This window comes from Choloepus didactylus (assembly GCF_015220235.1).
Source record: "Choloepus didactylus isolate mChoDid1 chromosome 11 unlocalized genomic scaffold, mChoDid1.pri SUPER_11_unloc1, whole genome shotgun sequence".
Classification (NCBI taxonomy): domain Eukaryota; kingdom Metazoa; phylum Chordata; class Mammalia; order Pilosa; family Megalonychidae; genus Choloepus; species Choloepus didactylus.
In genome coordinates, this window is record NW_023637577.1 from 2,564,620 (window position 1) to 2,571,785 (window position 7,166).

A 7,166-nucleotide genomic window follows, 5' to 3' on the forward strand; every position below is an offset into this window, starting at 1 on the left:
GTTGTCTGTCTTAAAGCAAATTTTGAGGCATCCTCAGGGTGAAGTGGGATAGAAAAGAAGCAATCTCTAATGTCTATGACAACAACAGGCCACCGCTCCGGCAGAGTTGAGAGAAGGGGCAACCCCATCTGGACAGGTCCTAGAGGCTCCATGCAACTATTTATGGCCCTCAAATCATGTAAAAGCCTCCACGCACCTGATTTCTTTTTGATGACGAAGATAGGGGTGTTCCAGGGTGACGTGGAAGGGACGATGTGCCCCCTCTCCAACTGATCTGACACCAAAGCATGCAATGCTGAAAGTTTTTCCTGAGGTAAGGGCCACTGAGGTACCCAGACTGGAGCCTTAACTTTCCATGTTAACTTTATAGGTGTAGGCGGGTATGCACCCTCAGTGGCCCCTAGGAAAAACCCAGGCCTTGTCTACCGGGGTTAGAGTCAGCCTGAATGGGCTTCACGCGCCCTTGCAAGGAGGCTCCCAGCCCCCTGCCCGGGACATATCCCATTCTATTCAGCAACTGTTTAGAAGTTGGAGAGTAACCAGTGGTTAAAGTCACGTCCATTTGAGCTAGAATATCTCTTCCCCATAACGAAACAGGCAGGGCCAGCACATAAGGCTGAAAACTGCCTTGATGCCCTTCCTCATCCTCCCAATGGAGAGTAATGGCGCTCACGATGGGCGCTGAGATTTGGCCGATCCCTCTGATGGTGTCTTCCGCTTGGTTCGTTGGCCAAGCGGGGGGCCAATCTTGCTGTCTTATAATCGACCTATCGGCTCCAGTATCTAACAGACCTAGGAAGGCTCGGCCTTGTACTTTAAGAGTCAGCATGGGTCGAGACTCTAGGGACATCTGAAGACCCTCAAAAACTTCTCCGGAGGACCCAAATCTTTTATTCCCCCTCTGTCCTGGCTTGCTTGGAAAGACTGAATGCAGGCTGGGCAAGAGCAGAAGCTGTGCCAACCTATCGCCCTCTGCAATGACCAGAGTGCCCTGCAGAGACTGCACCATAACCTGGACATTACCCGTGAAATCTGAGTCTACAACACCTGGCACAATTGTTAATCCTCTTAACGCTATGGATGCTCTCCCTAATATAAGCCCCACGGTTCCTACTGGAAGGGGCCCCCTGAAAGAGGTCCCCACCAATTGGACTCCCATAGCTGGGGTTAGCACGAGCCCGGAGGTGGCACGGAGGTCCAATCCTGCTGATCCGGGAGATGCGCGGGTCTGGATGGGGGCCGCATCGTCCGTTGGTGTGTTTGGGGGCCCACCGCAAGGGTGGACCCCCCCTGCCCGTTTTTTGAATCTTGCTCAGGACGACCAGAAAGGCGTACTCCTTGCGCATTGAAGACTGACTTACAGTCCTCGGCGCGGTGAGGCCCCTTGTGGCAGCGGCCACACAGCCTAGTGACTGCACGTGGCCCGCGGAGGTGCTGAACAGCAGGCGGTTGATCTTTATTGGGGCAGTCTCTCTTAAAATGCCCAGACTGGCCACAGCCATAGCATCTTTTTGGCTTTACCTCTAAAGCTCTGGGGTCCTTTGTGTTTACTTGTAAGGAGCTGGCTAACATAGCAGCCAGCCCCGCATTAGTTAACGGGCTGCCAGCGTCCCTGCAAAGCCGAACCCACTCTGTCAAGCTCTTTCCCTTATTCTGTGCCAGGATAACCTTGCACTCCTTATTGCATTGCTCAAAAATCATCTGCTTAACCACAGTTTCTGCAACCATTGGATCTGAGAAAATCCTCTCAGCCGCAGTCTGCATTTTCGCTACAAAATCTACAAAAGGTTCTGTGGGACCCTGGTGTATGCCGCTAAGCGAAGCCTGCGCCTCTCCTTCCCCTGTCAATTTTTTCCAAGCCCCTATGAAACAGCGAAAAATTTGGGCATAAACCTCCTGGGGGTATCCTGTCTGATTCTGGGCGTGAGCACCTTTCCCTAAAAGCATATCCGCATTCCACCCGCCGTGCCTTGCCACAGCGTTTCTTGCGGCTTGTTCCTCAGCTAACTCCTCAAACCACGCCTTCCAATCGATAAACCTGCCAGGAGGCAAGCAAGAGCGAGCCAGCTGAAGGATATCTGCAGGTGTATGATTTAGGGCGGAGAGGTTTTCAACCATATTCAGGGTGTAAGGGGCGTTAGGGCCGTACTGATGGACGGCTTGCCTCAGCTCCTTCAAGAGCTTGTAATCATAGGGTTCATGATTACGAGCTTGCTGATTGATAATGACTGGGAACATCTCGGAGGCTGGTTCGGGTTCATTGAGCAGCGGTCGGTAGCCGCCAAGAACGCCAAAAGGTCTGAATGTGGTAAAAGGGCTCCACCTCCAAAAATGCCTCCTATTGGGTGAAGGGTGCGGAGGGTCCGCGTAGTCGGGTGGGGATTCTGGGCATTGCGCGGGAAGGTTAGGGTATGTACTCGGCATGTCCGCCAGAGGGAGCCCTCTATAAGGGCCCTTTACGGAACCGCTGAAACCATCCACCGGATGCAGGTGCATCCTCTGAGGCGCAGCAGCCGTTGCTGGTGGGGCGGAGGGCCGCGTGGGTGAGACAGGAGGCCCCTCTAGGTCAATCAGCGGAGGCGCTTCCGGCCCTTCATCTGCCTCACTCTCAGATTCTGAGTCAGAATTATCAGAACTAGCACTCGACTCCGGCGGCTTGCCCTTATGGGAGCCCTCCGCAGATGAAACAGACTGAGCCTCTTGGAGTGCATGTCGCGCCTGCAACAAGGCGGTAGGCGTAGTTAGGCCTGTGGCTGATTCTAACTCAAGTACTGCACGAACAGTCTCCCATATAAGGACTAGAATCGGGTCCAAACAGACACCCGTTTGGCGCGCTCGGTCTATATCACGACCAAGTTTCATCCAAGAGGGCAGATTAAGGCTGCCAGAACAAGGAAACCAGGGGGCAAAAGTGGCCACATCATCAAAAAATCGCTGGAGAGAGCTTCTCTTAACTGAGATACCCCACTGTTTCAAAAGGGTCTTTAAGGGGATTAGTAGGGGTGAACTCCCGGACTGCCCCATGCTTGCAGCCGGCACTGTCTTGTAATCACTCGGAGAGCTCTTCCGAGTCCCCGGGGCTACCTGAACGCCCACGGGCCCTAGTCCTCGTATGGAAAGGGGGTGCTTACCTTCTCGCGGTGATCAGTCGCGGAGGTCAAACCACGGATCCCGGGAGCACGTCTCCGTCGGGGCGAGGGGAACGCAAATGAGGTTGCGGGTTCGAAGTTCCCCGTACGGGCCACCACTTGTCCGGCGCTTCTCCGCCCCGCCTCGAGTCCTCGGTCGGCCGGCGATGGGGACCAGAGAGATAAGGGGAGAGAGGGTGCGGACAACGTCTTACCCGGAGCACTTGTGATCACTCAGGACTCGCGGTGGTAAAGCAGATAAACTTTTAATGGGACTAGGCAATCATCATCTTTACAGGTTCCACCCGGGGCGAGACACCTCGGGGGAGAACAACCTCGATGCGGCCGTCAGGTACGGCTCCTTGTGGGCTGTCTCCCCGAGCTTTGCCCGGGAACTTTCTTATAAACCTTGCGTGTATCCAATGGGCTAACGCCACGCACACAAGCATGATTGGTGAATACAGCGGGTGGTTACATACATCAGAAGCCGGAAGCAGGATGTGGGCGCCATCTTGGCACCACTCGATGGGCGGGGGGAACTCAAGGGCAGGCTGCAGCTTGTCTACTAGGCCAAATCCGGAAGGTGGCTGCTCACAAATAGTACTGTATCGATGTTAATTTCCTGATTTTGATCATCGTACTGTGGTGCTATAAAAGTGTGTCCTTGTGTTTAGAAAATACACACTGATGTATCTATGGTTAAAGAGACATCATATTTATAACTTACTTTCAAAGGGATCAGATAAATTATATATATAGGGAATTTGGGTACATGGTAATTTTTGTACTAGTCTGTATAACTTTTTTGTAAGTCTGCAATTCTTCAAAACAAAGTGTTGAAAATAGCTAATAATTCTAATTTTATTTAAGCTGATGTAGAGCAAAGAAAAAAACATATTTTCCATTTTTTTACCTAGTGAGAATGTTAATAACTTGATAAAGATTGAGACAAAAACTACAGACCAATGTCACTTATGGATATCAATACGAAATTCTAAATCAAGTATTAGAAACCAGAATGCATCACCACATTAAAAGTGAGACTTAAAAAATGATCCCTCAAATCAAAGAAAACATAAGAACATGGTGAGACCAAGTGGGTTTTATGTCATGAACTTAAGGATGATTCAATATTAGGAAATGGATTAAGATAAATTATCACAGTAATGATCTAAAGAGAAAAATCCCAATTACCTCTATGAGTGCTGACAAGGCACTCGGCACAATTCGACAGATTAATAAACCAGAAATTGACTGATTCTTCCTTAACTTGATAAAATGTAGTTATTGTACCAGTTTGGATGTATTATATCTCCCAAAATGCCACATTCTTTAATGCAGTCTTGTGGAGGCAGACGTGTTAATGTTGATTAGGTTGGAATCCTTTGAGTGTTTCTATGGAGATATGACTCAATCAACTGTGGGTAAGACCTTTGATTAAATAATTTCCATGGAGGTGTTACCTCACCCATTCAGGGTGGGTGTTAAATCACTGGAGTCCTATAAAATAGTTCACAGATGGAAGGAGCTCAGAGCAGCTGAGAGTGACATTTTGGAGAGCAGCTGAGACAGGCATTTTGGAGATGGCTGTTGAAAATAGACTTTTGCTAGAATGCTGCCACATAAGCCTTTGGAAAGGACCTGGGAGAAAGAATCAAGAATGCACAGGAGCTGAGAGAGGAGCTGGAACACAACCTGGGATCAGCAGATGCCGGCCATGTGCCTTCCCAGCTAACAGAGGTTTCCCAGATGCCAACAGCCATCCTTTAGTGGAGGTACCCTATTGCTGATGCCATAGCTTGGACACTTTTATGGCCTTCAGACTGCAAATTTGTAACCAAAAAAGCCCTTTTATAAAAGCCAATCCATTTCTGGTATTTTGCCTAATGGCGGCATTAGCAAACCAGAACATTTTTCTCAGCCCCAAAACCAACATTGTACTGAATCGGCAAATGCTAGCATCATTCCCACCAAAAAGAAGTAGAAGGCCACCATTCACTGAGGGTTTACTATGTGCCAGGTCCTTTCCATATAAAACTTAATTTAAACTTCCATCTTATTTAATTTCTACTCTTTATAATTTCCTTTCTTCTACTTCACTTGGGTTTAATATGCTCTTCTTTTTCTAACTTCTTGTGATGGATTCTTAGATCATTGATTTTTCCACCTTAAATATGTTTATGTTTAAATATATGCATTTAAATATTATATGTTAAACATATGTTTAAATATATGCATATTAAAATACATGCACTTAAATGCATTAAAATATATGCATTGTAGATTTGGAATGTTACCAGGGGCTAGGTTGGGGGTGGGGAATGGGGATTTAATGCTTAATTAGTACAAGATTTCTATTTAGGTTGATTTTAAAGTTTTGGAAATGGTTAGTGGTGATGGTAGCACAATATTGTGAGTGTAATTAATGGCACTGTATTAATATATGTGAATGTGGTTAAAAGGTGATATTTTAGGTCATATGTATGTTACTAGAATAAAAATTAAAGGTTAAAATATAGGACTGTACAACATAGTGAACCCTAGTGTAAATGATGGGCTATAGTTAATAGTACAATTACAAAAATGTTCTTTCATGAATTACAACAAATGCACCACACTAATGCAAGGTGTTAATAATAGCACATGGGAAAAATACACCCTAATATAAGCTAAGGATTATAGTTAATAGTACAATTTTAATATTCTTTCATCAGTTGTAACAAAGGAAACACACTAAGCAAATGGGAACACTATATTTTTAACATGATTTTTCTGTAAACCTACAACTTCTCTAATTAAAAAATTTTAAGAAATATATGCATTTAAATAAATACACTTCCCTCTAAGCATAGTTCTAGCTGTGGCCACCACAATGTAATATTTAATTATCATTCAGCTCAATATAATTTCTAATTTCTGTTTTCAATTTCATCTTTGACCAATGGGTTACTTAGAAGCATGCTGCTTAAGTTCCAAACGTTTTATGGTTACAAGTCATTTTGTTATTGATTGCTAGCTTGATTCCACTGTGGTCAGAGAACACATTTGGTGTAATTTCAGTCCTTTGAGATTTGTGGAGATTTGCTTTTTGGTCTAGCGTATGGTCAGTTTTGGTAAATGATCCATCTATCTAAAAAGAATATATTTTTCCATGATTGGGTGCAGTGTTCAATATGTGGCAATTGAGTCAAATTTCTGAATCATGTCATTTAGATGCTCTACGTCTTCAGATACTGAGAGTGGGGTTCAAGTTTCTTTCCTTATTTAAAGTAATAGGAAGTGGTCTTGTTTTGAAGACACTGAAACAAACAAATTTATCTTAAACATTCTATTCTGCTTTATAGTGTATCAATATATATTTAGTTCCTAATCTTTCAATGTGAAGCCAAGGTCTTTCTTTGAGTATGGGTCCTCTTTCCAGAGTTTCATGCCGTCTTGTCTCTGACAAGATGGCTTGAGCCCAGTTACTTTCATGGGTCTACTTGAAACACACTCATCTCTGTCATGCCAAGTGGCGAGAGTGCAGGAGGCTTCACTGGGACCGCTTCTCCACAAGGCCAGCATGTTTATTAGTCTAAGCCAGTGGTTCTTAAACTTCTGTGTGCATCAGAATCACCAGGAGAGCTCATTAAAACACAGATTGCTGAAACCTGCCGTCAGGGTTTCTGATCCAGTAGACCTGGGGTACAGTTTCAAAAGTTCCTAGGTGATACTGATGCTGCTGATTCAGGGACCACACTTTGAGAATCACCAGTTTACCAAGCATGCTAATTCCATTCTTCTTGCCAAGCGTTGCTTTGGACAAGGACATGAGATACAATTTTTTTTTTTTTAACCTCTGAGAAGTGGGCTGGGGATTTGGGGGGTGGGGAGTAGGATTCGGGAAAAGCTTTCTTTGCTCTTACAAAGTTTTACACAATAGTGACTTGCTACTTTGCTGCCTCTGCATGTGGCTAGGAGAGAAAGTCATACTATTAACTGTGGCTGCCTCCAAGGAGGGGAGACCTGGCCCTCATGCTGAAGATAACAGAGGGAAAG